The 22,903-nt window shown below is 44.3% G+C and overlaps 1 long non-coding RNA gene across 5 annotated transcripts in view; it reads left to right on the top strand.

Annotated features, from left to right (window-relative positions):
• The first annotated feature begins 551 nt into the window (after nucleotides 1-551).
• Nucleotides 552-22,903, top strand: part of LOC140695650 (uncharacterized) — a 141,395-nt gene continuing 119,043 nt past the window's right edge. For all 5 annotated transcript variants that reach the window (XR_012071384.1, XR_012071383.1, XR_012071382.1 and 2 more), the window contains exon 1: nucleotides 552-827. This is a non-coding gene — a long non-coding RNA (uncharacterized lncRNA). The remainder of the gene's footprint in view (nucleotides 828-22,903) is intronic.

The following is a 22,903-nucleotide window of genomic DNA, read 5'->3' on the forward strand; positions in this document are numbered from 1 at the left end:
GGATGTAAGATGTTCAGCTAAGAGCTGATTGACTGGGAAGCAGAGCAGACGTGTAACAGCATGGTCTGCCGATCGTAAATGCAAGAGGAGACGATGAACGTGCAAAGCATTTACCCAGGTTAATTGGCGGACCTTACGCCGTCTTCCTGTCTTTAACAGCAACATGGATATTTTAATAGATGCTCTCTCTGAAGTATAGACGACATGATGAACGAATAGATGTGCCATTTATTTTTTAACTACTTTTAGCCTTGAGATAAATGACTAGAATAGAATTGCACACATTTGTTGATTGATGAAATGGAAGTTGAGTAAATGAAAGTGTTTCTTTCTCCCTCTGATGCCTTCTTCCGTGGGCACTAGGGCTTCTTTTTATATTGAGGCGAGCCCTAAGACACAGTGGCGTTGCTGCTGTAATAGGGACGCCTGGCTTCATCGTATTTTCCTAGCTTGCAGTGACATCAGCCTAGGTCACTAGGAGCCGCATGGGTCTCATGATGCAGGTCTTTCATCTGGAATGTCTCTGCACTTGACAACCATTACTGCTTTAATCATCGCCACACCCCTGAGAGGAACCTGAGGTGGAAACTCGGACCCTCAGTCTAGTACTACAGGTGAAGGAGGTAAGGAAGACATACTGAGCGACTAGACGGCCCCCACACCCCGACAGCCCGCAGGCAGCACGCCAGCACCGAGGAACTGGGGTCACACTTTCAGCCACGGGGCTGTGTTTCTGTGCAGAACGTCCAGCCACTGAGACAGTCAGTGACCCTGTGGCTCCTGAGGTATTGCGTCAGCAGGCGATGTGAATGGAGTCCCAGAACCGGGTAAGTTAGCTTCATTCTGGCTTGACTGATTATAAAGGAATACTCGTGTGACACGAGGAAAAATTTAGTTCTTTCAGAGGATTTTGAACTGTTGGTTTGGGGCAGCCTGATGGGGAAATTAGACCAGAGGAGCAGACGTAGAGCTCACTGGTCTTGCTCTTGGACTGGCCTCCCCTCTGCCCCCGAGGCCAGCAGGCGCCGTCTCCCACGCAGACGCAGAGCATCCGCGGACACGCACACACACACGCACGCCCTCCGGCTCTCCTCTGGCTCTGAGACTCTTTTTCAGTTGACAGTTGAAGAAGAACTACAATACTAGGATATGAAGAATTAAATTAAAACTGTATTTCATCTAAAAAAGCCTCAGAGGACAAAGCGCCTGTTGCTACTGAGCCAGTTTATTTTTTCCTGAGGCGCCTAGGGTCTGTCCGAGAGCTAAAGAGGCCCTTGGCCACGGGCATGCGAGGCCTCAGGAATGCGGGAGGGGCACGCGCGGCTGGGGTCTGCTGGTCGCATCACGGACAGCGAGTGCTCACCGAGGGATACAGGGCCTGTTAGGCGGGTAACCTGGGGAAGAAAAGTGCTGATGTGAAGTGACGCTGCACAGGACCACTTACTTCATTCAAGTGTGTGAGAAAGGGTTACATACAGCATCATTTTGAGTCTTGGTTACTTGCAGCCCATTTGGGGCAAGCTGTGTTCCTGCCCTAAAGGAGTGGGTCTTAAGGTGGAGGTGTAGGAAAACCGGGTGAGAGGGGATGGCGGTGTCCCAGGTCTTGGGCGAGTCCCTGGGACGCACCCCATCAAGTGAGGGTCCTTGGCTTTGCACAGGAAAGCGTTCAAGAGTGAGACATAGTGAAGTGAAAGTAGATTTATTCAGAGAAACACACTCCACAGACAGAGTGCGGGCCTCTCAGAAGGCGAGAGAGAGGGCAACCCCGAGGTGCGGGGTCAGTGGGTTTTGTAGGCTCAGTAACTTCATATGCTAACAAGTGGGAGGGTTATTCCAGGTACTTGGGAGAAGGGGCAGGGACTCCCAGAACTGGGCCACTGCCCACTTTCTGGCCTTTTGTGGTCAGCCTGGAAGCTGTCATGGTGCCTGTGGGAGTGCCACTTAGCATGCTGATGTATCACAGTGAGCATAATGCGGCTCAAGGTCTACTGGGGGAGCCAGCGCTCCCGCCATCTTGGGCCCAGTTGGGTTTTAACCAGGTTTTGTCCTAATTTCAATTGCTGTGTCATTCCTTTGTTGGTTGTGCCCTGCCCCTTTCCCTCCTGTCTCAGAGGGACCCTGAAGAGATGACCTAGTCCAGAGGTTCTCCTGTCCATCAGACTCAGTGCTTCTTTTTCTCCTCATTATAAATATTTTGTCATTTCCCCCTTTACTGTCTAAAACTTGCCAGATGACCTACCACCCCATGTCCTAGTACCACTGTAGTGTTGGGGCTGTGTCACAGCTCAGATCCCCAGGAAAGAACCTGAGGCAGCAGCAGAGGGCGGGAGGTCTGTGGGACTCGCTCCCAGGACCAGCCCGGGTGGGACAGAGGAGGCAGCAGGGCTGGGCAGAGACAGACGTTGGGCCGTGCGTTGAGGCAATCCCGTGGGAGCTCTGGAGCTGGGTGACCCTGCGGAATTGCACCAAAGCAGAGCCTTGTTACCCCCCAGCGGCCAGTCAGTGGACGCAGACAGCTCCTTGGCAGGAGCCACAGGGTGGGACCTTGGCATTGGCAGCCCTCTGGAGACAGGGGGTTGCAGGGAGAGGGTGGGGGCGCTCAGCAGTGGGCTGGCAGCAGTCCACACTCCTGCAGCAGAGGAAACCCTGGAACGGGGGCTGGGGTGGGGCACACAGGGTCTAGTGCGTCCTGTAATAGGAAGGAAAAAAATAGGAAAGTAACTTATAATAAAAGTGTATGTATTTTTGGCATGACTAGACTAAAAGATACTCTGAAGTAATTCCATACTTACAACTACTTCTTTTTTTAATCTTATCTTTCCAACTGTTGTTTAACAACTACTCAGTTTTCAAAAATTGTTTTCTTTTTTCCCTCAATGTGGGGAGGTAATTTTAGGTTTATTTGTTTATATTTTTAAACAGAGGCACTGGGGATTGAACCCAGAACCTTGTGCATGCTAGGCATGTGCTCCTCCACTGAGCTTTACCCTCACCTTAGTGAGGTTTTTTTTTTTTTTTAATTGATGTATAGTTGCTTTACAAAGTTGTGTTAGCTTCAGGGGTACAGCAAAGTGATTCGGTTATACACATATTTTTTTCAGATTCTTTTCCATTATAGGTTATTACAAGATACTGAATTCCCTGTACCATACAGTAGCTCCTTGTTGTTTATCTATTTTATATATAGGAGGGCATATCTGTTAATCCCGAGCTCCTAATTTATCCTCCTACCCTTTCCCCTTTGGTAACCATGAGACAACTATTTCTAATGAATTAGTTTGGGTTTAAGAAAAAGCAATACTCAGCTGAGTATTGCCAACTTTGTATTTGGCATTTTGAAATAAGTTCCCAGTAAGTGTATTTGGATCTATACTTGAATGCAGCAGTTACATATGCAGGCTGATACATCGTCATCACAGACGTACTGAAAGGGTGATCAGTTCTTGGTAAAATTCCAAGCAAAACAGGTATCTGCACTTGGTGGTTACAGTCTAGAAAAATTCAATGTATATTAAGTCTGTGAAGAAATAGTTTGTGTTTATGTGTTATATGGAGTCAGATCTTTATCAAGTTTTTCACTTATATAATTGGACATTCATATGAAATTTAGGGTGGGGTATGGGAAAATTCTCTGTCACATGGACCATGTCTCACATTCAGCAAGGTGTTTACCACCTCTGGTTCCACCCACTTAAATGCTAGCGGTGCCTCCCAATCACTGCAACAATCAAAAATACTAGCACACATTTCCAAACTTCCCCAAAGGATACTATCCCTTCCTTTGAAAACTAAGTTGATCAATCTTCTGCTTCTAGCCTAAATATACATGTTTTCTCAAGATTTTGTAAAGCAAGAGATGCAGCAACTTCTGGGGCGGGGTCCCTATTTCAGTAAAGTCGTCCAAATTACAGAGCATGGCTATGTGCTCACATGGGCAAAACCAGAGTCACTCCTGGGCTCCCATAGCCTTGAGTGCTGACCGCCTGGGCTCTCCCACAAGGCTTGGGGATGCAGCTCTCAAGTGTTTGAACCCCCAGTAGATGGTCAAAGCCACAATCTGGTTTACGGATGGCTAACACCCAGGAAGGTCTGTGTGCATCTCGGGTTCCCATCCCTTAGTTGGATTTTATATTGCCCGCCGTGGCTGCTCACCTGCCTCTTGCTGTGGGAAAGGTGAATTTCAGGAGAAATAAATCTATCATGCTGGCTTAAATACAAGCCAGGGAAATGGTTATTTTCCCATGTGCTGGATTTGACCCTTAGTGGGGCAGACTCTCCGTCTTCCTTTCGTCCTACACCAAACAGCCAGCCCAGCAACACAGCGGAAGCAGCCTGCCTGGAGGGAAGGATGAGGAATGTCAGGCCAAGGACCAAGGAAATGGGATTAGAGAGAAGAGGAAAGGTTTCTAAGCTGATCTGAAGTACTAGACAATAGCAACTCCAGTTGAAATTGAAAAGGAAAGTCTCTAACGTGAATTATTTCACACAGGATGTTTTATGCTAATTCCGATGTTAAGGTTTAAACTTAACGTGCTTATGCAGCAAAACTGCTGACACCAGGGATGGCGCCATCAGCATAAGGAATTACAAGACTCTGGAAATGACTGCCTGAACCTTAGGGTAACTTGCATCCAGAAGAGTCCAGGCAAGGCGATGGATGTGTTTTATCTGCGCACCTGAGTAACATACAGGTGTTAGTCAAGTGTTACAGACAAGTGTTAGTCATTTGTTTATGAATATTTTCCATTACCACTCATCTCCCAACATATGGCAAACATTTCTTATTGCTTGCTCTGTCCCCTCTTCAACGGGCTGCCAGAAACAGCTGGCATGTATCTTTTTATGTTTTTGCTGATAACTTTTCTGTTGTGCTGGGTTTCTTCTTGTGATTAGACTGAACAATTGTTGATCTACCAAAGACGTTAGTTCATTGTTGCTGAGATGCCCAAGAGTGTTTTTTAAATGAATAATCGACCGCATTGCTGATTCTGCCTCTGAAAGTGAGCGTCTGAGGAATTTTCGAACAAGAGTATGTTGACATAAGCCCCATCCTACACTCCAAGGATCACAGAGTGGTAATGTTCTCAGTTGTGCTATTGCACCTTTGTAGGCTTGACTCGTTCACATCTCATCAGAAAAAGCAGTGCTCAAAATTACTTGCACACAGTTGATTGTTAAATCTGATACGGTGCCGCCTTTCTCATTTCAATTTGAGCTCGATTTTATGCAACATTTCTTAGTTTTTGAAAAAAATAATAAAAGCAATTCTGAGTATTTGAGCTTCAGGTAAGGAAGCAAAATGGATTTTTCAAATGCCCCCTTGAGAAGCAGGGACATCACATTCAGCAGTACAGGTTGTGCATGGCACACCTGCTCTTGGAGACCCCAACCACAACCAGCATGTGCAGGTGGACCCGGACTCCTTCATAGGAGGCACCGTTAAGTGCATTATGCTGATTCCAAGGACATTCCATTACCCAAGACCTCCTCCCTACTTTGGTTTTCAGATTTGCACTTAGATTCTTAGAAACATGGACTGATGTGGACAGAGGCATTGTGGGACCTCTCTAGTCCTGGAGATGAGGGAGACTTTACTATTGGAACCCTCCCAAAGTAGGTTAAGTCAAAAGAATTGTAATCAATCTGGGTAATATCATTTGCAATAAAAACAAAGGAGGCTCAGAAACTAATCTGAAGGTAATTTCAAACAAGGATTCTAAAAAAAAAGTGATTTTTTTTCAAATAGTTATTTTTGTAAAAATAAATTACATGCTTGCTTTATTTTAAAAATAAAAGGTTCTTAGTACTTAATTTTTTTCTGCATTCAATTCTCAATCTTCTATGCTCCTAAGGACAGGAATATCATTTATAACTGACTTTTAACCTTAGCCAAATATTTTATTGGGCTGATGACTAAAACAAAAAAAGAGCAAATTATAGTTTATCTCCTCTTTTTTATCTCTGCCTGCACATTATGTGTATGTGAGTACATGTATACATTAAAGTAAGGACGTGGGGAGGGTATAGCTCAGTGGTAGAGCACATGCTTAGCATGTATGAGGCCCTGGGTTCAATTCCCAGTACTTCCTTTAAATTAAAAATAGATAAACCTAATTACCACTCCCGCCCCTCAAAAAACTTAAAAAAAAGTAAAGAGGCAGGCTATAAGAACATAAGCAAGAAAAGACATAAGCCTAGTAAAAAGATACATTCTACAATCAGTCTCAGAGTAGTTGGATTAATTTGAAAAAAAATAAAAGTGAACTGTGTTTAAATAGTACTACAAATGAAAATTGCATTTTCTGTTATGGTCATAGTTGAGAAACAGCATCACAAAAATGGAAAAGTTCTATATGTTAAAAATATTTAAGGCAAAAACTGAGCAGTTTTTTTTCCCCACAAAGCATAAAAAAGGGCTAATTGAAAGTGGACAAAAACCACAAATGGACAACCTATCAAAGAGAAAACTACAACTAATACAAAATATGGGAAAATGTCCAAACACACAGATGCAAATTAAGGCAAGAGGTCATGCATGATTTCTTTTCTTTTCTTTTTTCTTTTCTTTTCTTTTCTTTTCTTTTCTTTTCTTTTCTTTTCTTTTCTTTTCTTTTCTTTTCTTTTCTTTTCTTTTCTTTTTTGCCTAACAAATTAGTAAAATTTAAGAGAGAAAGAGAGAAAACTGACAAGCACAGGACAGTGCCTTCAAACATGGTCAGTGGGAGGATAAAACGACATCATATTTTAAAGATGCAGTCTGGACTATAAATTTTAGGGGTCTTTAGAAGTTTATAACTTTGAGCCAATTATGACACATCCAAAGGGCCCTTGCTATGGAAGTAATCCTCCTTATTGAAAAAGTGTGAGGTTAAAAGGCTTATGGAAGCCCTGAGTGCCCAACAGGAGGAGACTGGTGAAGGAAGGAGTGGTACATCCACTCGATGGAACGTTGTGCAACCATTACACCTCATTTTTATAAAAGTTAGGTCATAACAGAGGAAAATGTTTATGATAGAATGCTAAATAAAAATTAAGCAGTTCTCAGAGTCATACGTGGGGCATTAGCTTGATTATATTAACGAGAAGAAAAAGTACCACCCGAAAATGATGTAAGAGAAAAAAATTGGAAAGAAATACTCAAATGTAAACTATGACATTTATTTGAATGATGATTTGAGTGATGGAGCATGCATTTCCTTTTTTTCGACTTTTCTCATTTTCTTTAAGAACCAGAAACGACTCCAAGGCTATAAATATAAAAAGCATCAATAGTAACAGGTTACGACTATAGACAAAAAGAAGTAAATGGTGAGGCTCCTATTCTGGTATCAGATGAAAAATTCTACCTTTAAAGGAAGTTGGGTGCATTTTCCAAAAATTCTAGACATTGACATGGGTTAAGCTGACACATGACAATAAAACATGAGGCATGAAGTTGACAGTCGTCTAGTTAGGCTTATCATTCTGCACATGTGAACCTCCAAGGAAAGGATTTTATTCCGCGTTTTTCTTTGTGGTTGTCAGAAATAGTCCTGTGGAGCAAGCAGTGAGCCATCATTCAGCCTGTCCTGTGTGAGCTCGGCTTGACCCTGCCCCTGTCCACCAGCCCCTCCTTCTTTGGCTGTCCATGTGTCTGTCCCTTTCTCTTTACTAGGGAAGCCTGACTCCTGGATACTCCACAGAATGGATGCTAGAGCAGGCCACTCCCAGGCCATTTGGAGTTAATATCTAGTGACTCACTACTGCCTGGTCTACATAAAGGCCCGGTTTCGTCACATCTGATATTTCCGGTTCTTTAAGAATTATGCCTGCAGCTACCAGTAACATCACTGGTTAAAACTCAAAAAATCTTTAAAAATCTTACCTACAACAAACAAACTGGGTTGGGGAACTTGAAGGTTTGGAGAGAGAAAGACTTTCAAGGACAATGGGTTTGAAAGTTCCCTTTACGTTACTTTTTGACGGGAGGAGAGACTGTCTTTGCCCTTCCCCTTTCTCCAAGCGAATACTGCCTGCTCGTCCTTAGGGTCTCACGTTAAGCACCTCATCCTCGTAGCTGCTTTCGTTAACCCCCAAGCTAGGCTCGAGAGACCCTGCACATTCCATGGTGGGCTGCCCCTTTCTCTCCCAGGACTTCTGAGTATTGCCTGTAAGGATAAGTAATTGAAACGAATACTTGCACGTATTAGTAAATCTTTCTTTCCTGCTGGACTGAGTCCATGAGAGCTGAGTCCTTATCTGTTTTATTATCAGCATGCCCCCGGTGCCAAGAACAGGAGCTTGGTATGCACCGGGTGCTGAATAAATATTTGCTTAATGAATGAATTTTCCGGTGTGATCTACTAAAGCAGAGAAAGAATGGTTGGCACAAAATCAAATAGTGGTGAGGTTGGAAAGATAAACACTAAGAGCCTTATTCTTTTCTCTTCTTTTTCTTTAAAATTCTGATTTTACAATATGCACACATACACACAATCTCCTATTATCATTCTAGTATTGAGTTCGAAAAGTTTGGTCTTGGCTTTTTGTGCTTGGAAGGGATAAATAGTGGTTTGCTTGGTTCCTCTGCTATGAGGCTAGCAGACGTTTGGAAGCCCTCCAGAAGATTAGACTCAATACTCCTCGGATAACTTTACCCATTTGAGCTGTGCTTTTATGTAAGTAAAGTTCAGCACAACCTCAGAAATGCACGCACAGGAAGGCATTCTGCGACTTGGCCTGTCTATGAATCAGAGACCCCTAAGTCCCTCTTTCCTGAAGTTCACGATAAATTACTCCATTTAGTATGTCTGTTATTCTGCCACCTCGACGTCCTTGCCTTCTGTAAAAGCAAAATTCTTGGAACTTATCTCACAGGCCCAAATCGCCTTGTAATTCTCTGCACTGAGTTGGTAGCTACTGAGCATGTAACTACAGAGCTTAACAATTACCAGATACCGTAATCATGCAAAGATTTTAATCTTTCAAATTAGATCTCACCTCCACACTGGGGAAGAAAAGGAAATTTACAGGATAATTAGCTTACGGGCTAGTCGGCAGGCACTTCCAGGGATTGTCAGGAAGTGTCTGCATGAATGGTCTTAAGGTATTATTTATTTTTTATTAAGTGCCTTTTATTAAAACTACCCAGCGTGCTTTGCATTGTGGAAATTGGAGAAAAATGTCTTTTGCAAGCTGGGGCAGCCCTCCTTCTGTAATGAACCTGGCTGGAGGGTGGCATATTTTGGGCCAGCATATTTTGCTACCCTTCTGGGTAAATAGTTGGTCTTCTGTGTATAACAAGGGAGCCAAGACAAATTTTAAAAATGAGATACCAAAAAAAAAAAAAAAAGCCAAAGCTATGTTTATTCTCTGTGAGGTGGTTTCACAGACATGCTGGGAAAGACCGTATTGAGTGGCAGAGCAACTTACCCATATTCCTCACACCCTTCCCCATATTGCTCTTCCCTGCTCCCCGGAGCAGATGCGCACACCTCTTTTACCTTCAGTGGTGTCACGTTCATAGCTTGAAATTGGCTACCGTGCTGTTAATTACACCAGGACCATCAGCCAGTGCTTCAAATCAGGGCTCCCTCCACCAGACGGGTCGTTACACATTTGTCATCACTTCCCTACCTGTAGTAGAGGAGTCCCTGACCCACACAGGTGCTCCGTGAATGCGAATTCCTCCTTTTCTTTAGTAGCAGACAAGGGAAGCGAGACCACCAGGCCACTATAGCTATACTTGGGGCTGGGGCTGGGGCTGGGGGAGTATTTTGGCTCCTGGCCTATCATCTCTGATAAATGTGGCATTTTCAGGGTTTACCTATAAAACGGAGGAGGCTGGAGAGGAATGTGACCAGGAAACGTGGGTGAGTTGAAAAGAGAGGCGCTTCCACTCAGCATCAACTCCTGAGAGCAGGAGTGAGGCTAGAGCAGGGAAATCTCTGGGGAAATTCGGCTGTGAGTACCGAGGATGGTTGGGGATGGTGTTCAGGGATTTGGGAGGGCGTGGAACATCTCCTTTTTCAGAGATATATTTTTAAAAAGGCATTGAACATAGTAGTTTTTCAACCTCATTAGAAGTCATAAGCTGTCCTTTATTCACTGTGATAAAGAGAATAATCAGGATGAAATTATACTGCCAATCAAAAAGTGTTACTGAGAATTTACATGTCCCGTCCTGAAGCTGGTACTGCAGTTTCAGGAGAAAGACCAAGCATGGGTTTTATCATCTCATTGGGACAAAGCTAATCCACAGAAAATGGCAAGATAAAAATTGATCGCTGGGCAGTTTGATACTTGCTAAAAAAACTCTGCGGGGTTTAGAGAAGGGAGGGAGCACAGAGGGCAGATAATTCTTAAAGCAAGTGACAGTAGAGCCTTCCTGGGCTCCCACGCCTGCTGATGCATTTCTGATATGATCATGAGCTCCATTCACATCACCAGTAAAGTTAGAGCACTGCTAATCGAGATCCATTACAATAAATTCTTTACCGTGGTTATAGACTCATTCATCAGTCCTTAGCGCTACGCTCCAAAATGGATGAACGCCAAGTATCTTAAATCCCTGCTTTATACTCCTTGAGAGAGCCAAGTTCTATACCTTGTCTCTAGCTTTTTATCATGTCAGTAGCAGAGCTGGAGGGGGTAAACCAAATAAAACATGAGTCTCCACATGGGATCCCTGGTTCTAAAGAAATGATTTGAGCGGTCTCAGATTTGAAGATGGACGCTCGCCTAGACAAGTCCCAAATGTCCGAGGAGATGAGGACAATCAGGGAAGTGATGTGTGCACCTCTTGGATGTGGAACAGACACAGGATCTTCATCTGCAGACTGGCAGACAATAGGGAGGTATGTGGACCATATATGGAAAAAATGGAACCGCCAAGATAAGTTGAGATTAGGTGTGCACATGAGTTTCCTTCTCAGCAAGGAGCAACTCTAGGAATTTTTTAGAGATAAGACCAGGACCACCAGCTGAGGAGGTGGCGGTGGGAACTCAGTATAAGTTCAGGGGTCAAGGACAGCTCTTAGACCTGAGGCCTTGGGAAACAAATTATAGAAAATAAAGGAAACAAAAAAGATACAATTTTTTCCAAAGAAGGAATTGAATTTGAACAATATCAGGCTGTAAAGATAGGAAGTATTTGTGCATTCAAGAAGGGACAGAGAAGATAAAGAGGGGAGAGATGCTCATTTAAGGAAAGCCGAGATCATCAGATGAGACTCAACAGTATTTAGTATCTGGAAGGAAGGGAGGTTAAATGTCAAAATATACAAAGTGCAGCTAAGCCTAGAATAGCTCAATATTTGAATGGGTTATACATTTCAGTCCAATTATTCAGAGAATGTAGAGCAGAGCCAGTTTCTAAGACCTACAAATGTCAGTCATTTCTTGTCATGCTGTGGTGCAGACAGGTCATCATAACCAGTGTGACCAAAAGATGCTGTTAGGACGGTTCTTTGATTTAACAGCTGGCTTCATCCAGAAGATAGGGAATGAAATCTCAAATTCCTTCCCCGCCTTCATTATCCGTTCATTCCACCTTCCATTTATTCATTAACAAGCATTCATTCAGTGCCCACTTTGTGTCCGGCCCAGAGCTGGCTTGGAGGATAGAGATGGAAGAAAGGCCACGCAGCACATGCTCTCAAGGAGCTCTTGGTCAGGCAGACAGGACAGATGGCTTAGACAATACAAATTACAAAGTAATGTAAAGATATGTTGTGAGAAAAGAAAGTTCAGAGACAATTGCATCTTTTTAAAATTGAAAAACAGTTGACATGTTAGTTTCCGGTATACTACGCCGTGATTTGACATTTGTAGACGTTGTGAAATGATCACCGTGGTAAGTCTAGTGACCGTCTGTCCCCATACAGAGTTATTGCAATGTTCTTGACCATTTTTCTCATGCTGTCTATTACATCGTTGTTGCTTATTTATTTCTATGACTGGAGGTTGGAAAGGGCCTTCACTTTATCTCTGAAATTCGGTGTTGCTGGCCCTGCATTAGAGAATTACCCATGTCCTTTGCACTGTGTTGTGGGGACTCTGAGGGTGAGGGGAGGCCAGGTCAGAATCACTCGTCCTCGCACAGAGACAGCACAGATGTGACGGGGAGATATGAAGCTGGCATCTGAAGGACACTTTTTGTTGGAGAAGCTTTCATTGTCACGGCATTCAACGGAGTTCGACACTGAGCACCCCTGCTGTAAGGAGCCTGCCTTTCTTCCTTATCTCGCAGGGCAGCCCTTGCCAGATGGCCTGTCCATTTGGCACACTGACATGTCATCATCAGACACAAAGGCAAAATACTCAGTTTAAAGGTCGAAGATTCAGTCAATCAATAGGTTAATCTTGTCGAACTGATATCAACAAGAAATTTTATTAATCTTGGAATTGAAAAGACACCGTTTTATCCAGTGAATTAACTAAATTGGAGGTGTTTGGGGGGTGTTCGATGGACAACCAACTACACTTTTTGAGTCTTGTCTAAGACGAGCAAAGACAATATTTGTTAACATTCTGGAAAGACATATCATGTGAATTAAACACAGAGGACTGGATTTGATCTCTAGCACGAATTGATGATAAAGGTTGATGTCCTCTATCCTGGTCTGTCTCCACTTCTGGTCCATGCCTCTAGCTAACTGGCTTCTTTCTGCACACTTTGTGGTAGGAGAAATCTGTCACTAGTAAGGTCCCAATCAGGAATGATCTAAGTATTCTATGAACAGATTCATATGAAACGATGTTAAGAGCTGAAGCAAGTTTGCAGATAATTCAGTAGATAAATATCTGACTTGCACATCTGGGTCTCATAAGGGAAGTACATAGACGTCTTAGAGGTCTGGCGTTATCTCCACAGTTGCTTCAGTTGTTTACTTCTGGACTACTGCTCCGGAACTTTTTTCTCAGAGGACATTTGTGTTGCCAATTGTGCCCAAACTGCTGGTGTGAGCCCATGCTAACAGGCTCCAGCACACCGTTGCCTGAAGCTCGTGTTTCTAGTAAGACGCTGTATTTACTTAGTTTATGTGTTATGGGGTGTAGCTGGGGGAAGCTGGAGAGATGGAGATCATTGGGATGAGGTGTAAAATGCTCTCAAGTTACCCCTTGCTGCTGCGTCTCTCCTATGGTCAGAGCTTGGGAAAAACTGAACACTATAGCTCTTTCTCGAGAGAATCCTAGCATTATTAGTCTGTTAAAAGTTTCTGAGGCCTGTTCCCCTGTAACTCAGCACCTCTCAAACTTCATTTACCACAGAGACCAACCTCCCCCCCGGCTTGGTTTCCCTTCCCAACTTATATTGACATCCTGGGGAAACTGGGTTTCTTGAAACTCATTTGCCTGGGTACACCCAAAAGGTTTTTCAAAAACTAGGTACTCTCTTGGAAACATTTACACTAACATCTAAACTTTTTCATCCTGGATTTAAAAAGTTCCCACCTTGTTGGCAGGAGGTAGAAAATGTTAAGCACATTATGATATGAAATAAGATGAGAACTTACTGTAATTAAAATAAATGCTTTATGACAGCTTTGATGAAAGAGATTTTAAGCAACTTCCTGAAATGCTGTTTGAATTGGAAAGAATTTAAGCTGAATTTTAACCTGTGGGTTTTATCTTTAAAAGGTTGATAATTCTAGAGGAGATTCTAAGAACATTTGAATGATCAATGTCCCTAATCTATACTGCATGGATCATTCTGAATTCAGAACCTCCCTCAAGGGTCAAGTTTCATCCTTAACAGAAAGAACCAAGAGGACAAGGAAAGACAGGAAGCCTATACGTTTAAGGGGTCTTGATGAATCCTAGCCCACCACTGGAAGATCTGGCATAGGCAGGGGCATGACTTTTTTTTTTTTTTCAAGTGTGATTCTGGTTATCAGGCAGTTTTAGGAAAAATACAGGAGTTGAGGATCTAGAAATCGATTCCCTTCAAATAATCCAGTTAGTATATGTACCCTCTGGAAAGCCTTTGTGGATCCTTGGGGATGTGAGTACCCCTTTCTGAAGACCTCTTGCCTTTGAGTGCACTATTGGGCGCTGCTGCCATAGACTTGACTGAAAACAACTGAACCGGTTTCTTGCCTAAGTCTCTTTTTGTCTTCGACCCAGTTACTTCTATCCCCTCTACCCGCTTTTGTACAGAATGAAATGAACTTCTTGGCCAGGTAGGAAAGCCCCTCTACAATCTGGCCTTTGCTGACCTCATGTCTTCCCTCCTGCCAGCCCCCGACACTGGGAGCCCTTTGCTCCAGCCCCAGGGGTCTCCAGGCTCTTTCTTGACTGTGCATTGGTCCTTCCTGCCACTGTATCCTTGTTCTCTCTGTCTGGGAGTATTATTCTCCAGGTATCTGCTTCTCCTACCTGTCAGGGGAGCGCTTAATACCCTCCAGGAGGGGTTGCCATTCAGTGTCTCTCTCCCTTTGCCCCATTATCACGGTGTCCTTCGTTTGTACCCCTAGTACATCTTCCATGTCTGTACGACTTGGATTAGCATTACCTGGACAAGTGTTTGTCTTCTTAATCAGGGTCCAGTCTCTGAGCAGCAAGAACTACACTGCATTCAACTGTGTACCTCCCAGCACCTAGCACGGGGCTGGTTAAATGTTCACTGAATGATCTAGCTAACTAGTTTAAATGCATTTCGAATAGGGACAGCACGCAGAATTGCCAAGGGAGGATGTTGGTCTTTCCTGCAACTGGGTGGGAGTGGGGGGCTTGTCTATGGCATTTGCCATTTTGGCACCAGTCCTACCTTAGGAAACCAGAGGAAGAAGACATCTGTGCTCCCAACCTACCCTCACTGCGGTGGTGTGCAGGTGACTCGCAGACTGGCTTATGCTTGTGGAACAGCTGTGAAATTTGCATGGCTACCCAGCTTGTACTTATTTATAGAGGTAACTAAGTATCTCCTCTTGTTAAAAGAAAAAGAAAAAGTCCACATACTCACAGTATTTTAGGTAAATGAAGACCTTAGTTTTCCTTAAAGGGACTAACAAAGAATTTCAGTCCCTGTTGTCAGTGATGTCTTTGTGGCAGGTCCCTAATCTTTTCTTTTTTCAAATTGCCTTCAAAGGATGGTTAAGGAGTCTTTAATTAACTATTAAAAAGGGTGTTCGAACATGGGGGGACAAGATTTAGAAAATCCCTTTAATTACTGGAACCAGATTTTCTCCTGATGTATAAATACCAGTTTACTCCTTGACCAAATTGGGCTTTAATTAAACTGGGAGCCTGAATACTGGAAAGTGCCTTAATTTGCATCAACCCCCATTTCAATGAAGTTGGCTTACGGGTGGGGATGAGAGACTTTTATGGTTTATTGTTTAAACTGGAAAATCAAGCAAAATGGGATTTGCTTTCCATACAGGAACTCATGGAAATTAGACACACCCTTGCCACCTCCGATTAACTCAAAGGCTCTTGCTATAGGATTACCACAGGGTTCCTCAGTGGTAAGAGTTTATGAACCAGCCATGCGTTTCTTTTTCTTCCCTGCCCCCTCCGGATACATTAATCAGGCAAAACTAGGCTTATGGTTCTAGTGACAAAGAAAGAAAAACCAGAGCTTGCTCTACCCCTCCCTCAATTTAATCTTTAACATTCAATATGGTGCACAGTTTGTTGAGAAAATAAGGTACATGTTTTGTCATTCCCCTTATGGATTTCAGTCAACACATGGAGGTGTTTGAAATGATCTGCTAATCCAGTTTCCTTTCCTTGAACCATCTGGTTCAAATTCTGTCTACCTGCTTGGAGAGCACCAGTCTCGTCTGCATGCACATATAAGGAAGTCACAACTCATTAACAGTTTAGGGAAAATCCCTGTGGAAATATACAACTTTACTATTGTGGTAGGTTTCCTCTTGGGAGCAAATTAGATAGGACTTTGATGTAAACCAAAGAAACTTGAGAGTTTTTGGAAGACATGAGTGGTCCTAAAATTTTTTTTTCCAGCTAATTTAAAAGCTTTTATTTTAAATGGGAGCAAAGTTATTGCCTACTGTTAGCTCACTCACACCATAGCTCAACTGTAAGTGGTCAAGTGATGAGCAGAATGTGGCCTTAGTAGCTTCGTGATGGGGTCCTTGATCTACTGCAGGGATAAGCATCCAGTAATAATAAAATGAATGGATAATAATCCTGTGGCAGACGCTTATCATTGGTTGAGCCCATAGACCTACTCAGTCTTCTTGTTGACTCCATTTTAGAGGCTGGGAAACCTCAACACCCCCCTTTCCAGGCCCCCTTGAAGCTACATCACATGTTTTGGCTACTGAGTTATAAGTCAAAGCTTGCTGGGGGCTGCTGAGAAACATTTCTCCTTCCTGGTAAAAAGGAAAGACATCACCAGACCCACTTCTTTCTGTTTCTTAGATCCTAAAAGAAAGATTGAATGTAGATGTGATGTCTAGAGCACGGCAATCATCTTATGATCACTGGGGAAGGCTTACAAAAATTGCAGACATCAACTTGAACTTGGTTAAGGTACTAGACCAAAACCAACAGCCGCCTCCCTCTAGGTTTCTTATTTATTCAAGACACCTGATTGGTTACTTGCAGCCCAGAGCAATACTAACCGATTGACATAAACCCTATGCACTTGTATCTGCCTTGAGAAAATCTTCCTGCATTGAATAACTCAGTCAACTTCCTTCCTCCACCATGGCACCTGGGGTCTCCCAAGGGTTGGGACATCCATGCAGGCCTGGGAGGAAGCCTTTGGGTCTGAGCACAGGATGGGTGATATAGTGTAGGATGAAGGAATAAGTCAAAGACCTAAGAAGAAAGATTGAAGGTGATTTCCCAGCCTCCACTACACACATGGGGGAAATGATACAATGAGAATGCTGCAGTCTAACTATCTTATATGTTCTGAATGAAAATGGAAAGTCAGCTCTTCAGATAGTATTTAATACATAGTATTTGCAGGACCCTGCACCCCATTGGACCCATTCTCTGATTCACTCAGACACCCCTCTTTCTTCCTACTTCTCCAGCACCTGGAATCTCCTAATGAGGTCAATGCAATGGTTTATTTGCTAATTTCTTTGTTTATCTGTCATAGCTGAACTGATGCCAATTTATACCCCCTTTTCAATTCCTCCATCTTTCTCATTTTTCTTAAGTACTTTCCCTCAGCACCCCTGGTCTCATCTTACACAAAGTTAGTTCAAAGGTGCATTCAAATTTATAGCGTCTGACATTTTAGCCAAAGAAGAAAATCTCTGGTGATGAGGAAATAAAAAGAGAACCCTTAAGAGTAGATGCAGATGTTGCATTTCCTGATCTAAAATAGGATATAATATCTGAAAGAAAAGAAGCTGTCATAAACATTCTTCCTTTTCCTGAACTAGATTTCATTTTTAAAAGAGCACTTCTTATTGACCTAATATATAGAATAAAAGAAAAAAAAGGCTACAAAAATCTGACTGTGTTTTTGATTTGTCCCTCAAGGCGCGCTGCTCCAGGACAAAGAATCTTTTCTAAGAGGAGTTTTTCCTCTGTCCTGGAAAAATCCCCAAGACAGACCCCCCAGTTCAGCAGGTCAAAGGCCCACTTCGCCAGAGGCGCTGCTTGGACAGGAAATGGTGGATTTCCTCTTGGAGAGGGATCCCTCCCAGAGCCAGGCAGGTTTGGGGGAGGGGAGGCAGCTGTTTTGACCACTCAAATGCAGAATTTAAATTGAGAGAGACGCTGGGAGCTGAGATGCTGTCCCCGGGTTTATGAGGATGGGAGAAGGCGCCGCCTCTTGGTACAAATCCATGTCTGCTTTGGTAGGAAGACGGAGTGGGTAGCTTGGGGGACTCTGCAGAGCCAGTGGCAGGAGGCCCTGGAGATGGGGTTTCCTAAGATGCATTTTCATGTTTCATTAAGATTATCAGATCATATTAAGAGCTCTGTGAAACCAAGTTTCCTTGGCCAAATAAACTGGAGGAAACACTGACAAAATAAAGGTAACTAAGTTTCTTCACTATTGTGGTTCTCTACAAGGGGATTCAGTGTCCAGTACTCCCTAAATTTACAGGACAGCAGGTTATTTTTGTTTTCCTTTTTGGTGTTGTAGCAAAATGCTCCCCAAACAGGAGCACCCAGTTCCTACCAGGCAGGGCCATGCCACGGCGTGAACTCTGTCGCCAGATCCATCTTCCTTCTGCTCTTCGGTCTTCCTCAGCTACGTAAGTAGTAACAGCTAACTACACTTGGCCCCTTGGACTTCCCATGCTCCTAACCAGTTCTGCAGCTTAGCAGTAACCAAAGTGGGACGCCATCTGTTTACTACCTGAAAACTCTTCTGAAAGAACGGTCTTACCAGAAAGAATTTGGAGACTGAATTCTTGTTCTGCCCCTACTTACTGGCAAAGCACAGTTTACCTTCTTGAAGGAGGGGAGAAAGCTTCAGAGAATATGGTAGTGTTTACACAGGCACAGGAAACGATTGGCGAAACGGCAGCTGTATTTTTCAGAGCCTCGTGAATTACCCATTGCATTCATGTAGAAAGCCCATCGCTTCCCCCTTTTTGTTTGGTTTTGAAACAAACCCTTAGCTGATTCCTTTGTTGGGAGAGAAAAGAATTTGAAAATGATTGTCCTTTTTTTTAAAAAAAAGAAATTACTTTTCTTTTCCATTTTTTCCAGCTGGGATGAGCCATGTTTAAGATCTATTCTTTTCAATATCATAGCCCAGAGCGCTGCATATGCTGACAGCTTGCAAATTGAATTCTCCAGCCCAGAACTCTCTTTCTGAGTCCAAGCCAATGTTTACAACCACCCGCCACACAGGCGTTCCCTGGTGTCGCTGAGGCACAAGGTCATCGTCATTACTCCTGTTGTCCTTCTCGAGTCCCCTTCCCAGTCCTGGTCCTGCTGGTACTGCTGTCCACCCGCTCACATGGGCCAAAACCTGGCACTCGTCATTCTTTCTCTCTTGAGGTTGACTCTCTCTGGGATGACTTTTACATCCAATTTTCAAGCTACTTCAAAATAGCTTTTGGAAATATCTCCTCTTCTCCACTGCCTTTCCCTTGGTTCAGCAAAGACAACCCTGGCGTTGCTGACCATCCTTCTAGATCCAACTTTTCCAACCTCTCCTGCCATCTCCTCCCTCCCTTGCATCACCCTGGGTTCTACTCACACTGATTTCTGGACGGTTCCCCCATCTCATCCTGCTGTTTCATGCTTTACCTGCTATTTCTCTTTCTTCCAATGACCCCTCTTCCCCTCACCCTTTCATCTGATGAGCTTCTACCCCATGTCAGAGCTGAGGTCTGAGGCCTCCATCAAGTGCTTCTCTTTTCAGAGCCTTCCCTGAGCAGGAAGAAATGGCCACTCCCATCTCTGTGCCTCCCACTGTCCTTTCATCAGAAGCCTCGATTTTCACCTGGACCTGCAGAATCCTGAGAAATACTACATGCTTGCTGTTTGGCGGTGAACTGTTACGCAGTGAAAGCTAACAGGTGCAGCCTGGCATATAGCGGGTGCTTAGTAAGTGTTCAGAAGAAGCAAGCGGTAGATACCTGAGGGTATTTCATTTTCCTCTACAAGATGGAAAAAAGAAGATGCTGTTTTGTGATCATGTTGCTAACTTGGAAGTTGACTAGTGGAGAGGAGGGTCACTGGAGGTGAGCCGGGGACTTAGTCGTTCTGTCTTTGTGGTCCTGGAACGTTCGGTGGGCAGATGGCAGTGGGCTGCTGCTCTGTCAGATCCCTTCTGCACAAACATTTTTGATGCCCTGAACTCCAGTCTCACAGAACTGGGACCAGATGTCTCCCTGCTGGCATCTCGCCTCCTGTCACTGGCTGAGCTTCTGAGACTTTTCAATGATCCACTAAGCTTCAGATTACCTAGTACCCAGCCTGACAGAGAACACACATTTGCTAAGGGTGAGTTTTACTGCCGTTTCTGAAGAGGCAAAAATACAAAATGACTTATTTTTTTCATAAAAATCTGTGCAGAGGATGCAGGGGAGAGGATGGTTGCCCAGGTGCACGACGCTGTGTTATACACTCGTTCCTTGTAAGGCACACCCCCGCCATCTACACCATCCCTCTTTCTCTTGCATCCCCGACCTCTCCCACTTCATGGGCTCCTGCTGCTTTCTCCACGAAAGAAGCTCAAGGCTCTCTTACCAAGAGCCTTCCTGACTCTGCTTCGCATCCAGCCAGGCTACCTCTACCATGTGACCTAAAAGCAGGTCTCCACTTGGGACCTCTGACTCTCATTCCTGTTCCGGCCACTGTGATCTGACTTCCATCTTTACTGCTCCTGCTAGCCTCAGCTCTGACCTACCGCCACCTGCACCGGAAAGTTCAGTCCTGATCTAGTCTGCCCAGCCCGCTGCCATCGAAACTCGTCCTTCCTCTCCTCCTGGCTGCGGTGACAGATGGCGCTCTGTCCTGGCCTCTTCCTACCCCTCTGACCATGCCTTCTCGTATTTCTTCCCTCTTTTGCTATCCATATATTGCTATCAAAGTCTGACCTATCCTTTGAAAACCCACTCACTTCCTCCTTCTTCCAAAAGTCCAAAGCTCATTTCTGTACTTACTTAAGATCCCTTAATTATTCTAAGACTCATTTTCTTCATCTGAGAGATGGAGCTCCTAAGACAGCCTACCTCATAGGATTGTGTGAGGATTCAAGAAAGAATTCAGCAGGGTGCCTGCCATGTATGGACCTTTTAATACCTGTTGTCTATTACAAATACTCTTTCCAGATGCAGTCAGTATCTCCGTCTCACCAAACTGATAAATGGCTATTTCTCTCTGGACTGAGAGACCCTGAGGTGCTGGGAAGGCGAGGAGGGGAGCTGGTTTACCCATCTTTTAATCCTTTTCTGGCCACTGTCACATTTCCTGGTACCTGATGTTTCTCTCGCTCACAGTGATGAATTCTGCGTCATTCAGTACAATTTAGTTTGTGCAATTCAGTTCTGTTCACCAAAGCCACACTCAGCTCACTGCAGTGTGTCAGGCATTGTACTAGGCTTGGAGATGTGCAGAAGAGGGAGGTCCGGCCCTTGTGCTCCAGGAGCACTAAGCTGGGCTAGAGCTAGCTTGGGGACAAACCACCACACCTCCACACCGACTTTGAGATTCAGCTTGATGGCGCTAGTGCGGCTGGTCTGATGAACTTTGGTTGGTTGAAGGGATAATTCAGCGCTGCGATGGTCTGACTCTTCGAGCTAATTGTGTTCTGTGCACACCAGTGAGACTGTCCACGTGTGCTTTGTGTCCTGACAGCTCCTGCATCTTTGTGGGCATGAGGCTTCCACAGCTGACCAGATCCCACAGCCACTGGGTTTACTGTCCTAGGAAGCTTGGAGAACATGCCCCCAGATGTCTCCTTCCTAAGCTACAGAAGGGAGTGTAGGCTAGGTGACCTCTGGAGTCCCTTCTGACCTTCAAATTCTATGATGGCATAAAAGCAACCCAGAACCAAAGGGCTGCGTTTCGGCAGCTGCATTGATGCTGGCCTGCCAGGCTCGTTGCTGTTAATCAGTAAACAGGTTGCTAAGACAATATTTGAGAGGTGGATTCTAGTGGATTAAGGTGGCGGAGGGTAGAAGAAAGTGTACTTTAAGGAGAACAGTAGTTACAGGGACACCGTAAAATAAGCCTAGTTTAAGCCCCACCTTTTCCTGGAAGCGTTTTGTGCTCTTTGGGCCCTCAGTTCATATAGCACACTGGTCTTCATCAAATATTCTGGACTTAGACCATGACAGTTTCTTTCTCTCTTAAAATGATGTGTTCTTGTTTTGTAGTCCCCAAGGAGGTGGGGAGCTGTGTCTCACACATTTTTAGGAAATGCCCCATTTTGCATAGTACCTCGTTTCATGCTGGAGACAGAGCACATGCTTCATAAGCACTATGATTGATAGTGTGGAAGAAAAATTTCCGAGAATCGTAGTTGAAGCCTTCTGTGCTGGGCAGGCAGGGACTGTTCGAGGCTCTCTGTCTAGTACAAGTCCCTGAGAAGGACCTTAGAGATGAGCTGTGCTAGAGTTAGGTGATTACAGTGTGACTTTTCCCCAGTCTTGGGGGCCACCAAATTCATTGCTGCTGTGAGCTGAGGCTTCACACACAGGTGCCTTGCCAAAGCTGTGCTTTTCTTCAACATGCCCAGCCTTCCCATCAGAGTCTCCAAGGTTGTCATGGTAACTTTGGTTCTAGTGGAGTCTGGGCACAGGGCTCATTCGTGTCACCGCTGGGTGAGTGGGCTTCCTCTTGCCTGGTGGTGAGTAAGGTGAGGAGGTTGGGGGGAACCAGGGCCTTCCCCCAAACATGTGCGTGCTTCTCTTTAATCCTGGGGCACCTCCATTAGGCACAGTGTTGAATGAAAATGGACAGAGAATCAACATCCGGTGATCCCCTGACTTATCTCCCCCTCTTTGTATGATACATATTCCCAGGCAAGATCATGTTTATGGCATCAAAGCAAAATGGAAATCAGAAACTTTGAACGTGGTCAAGTCTCACAAGAGGAAGCTTGGTAGAACCAGAAATACAGTTTAGATAAGGGCCTTATCCTTCTAAATAGAAAGTTCATTTTATGTTAAAAATTAAAAAAAAATCGAAATGAACCATTATTTGAACTAATCAATAGAGAAATCCCTCCCCTACACAGGTTGTCTATAACCCACCCCCTTCCAGCCACACAAACAAATGAACACAAAACACCAAGGCATCCAGACGCCAAAACATGAGAACCCCAGGGGTTGACAGAGTAAGCAAATTGCCTCCTAATCTATCTCATAAGCTTTAGGGCTTAAGCAAATATCTACTCTGTGACAAAGTGAGCCGTAAACACACTCTGGTGCTGATGCTGCCCTCCAGGCCCCGGACTGCCACAAAACGCACCACGTTCTGCCACCCAAAGGGTGGGCTTTCCAAGTGGACTCCTGGCAAAGAA

Source organism: Vicugna pacos, chromosome 3 (assembly GCF_048564905.1).
Source record: "Vicugna pacos chromosome 3, VicPac4, whole genome shotgun sequence".
Lineage (NCBI taxonomy): Eukaryota > Metazoa > Chordata > Mammalia > Artiodactyla > Camelidae > Vicugna > Vicugna pacos.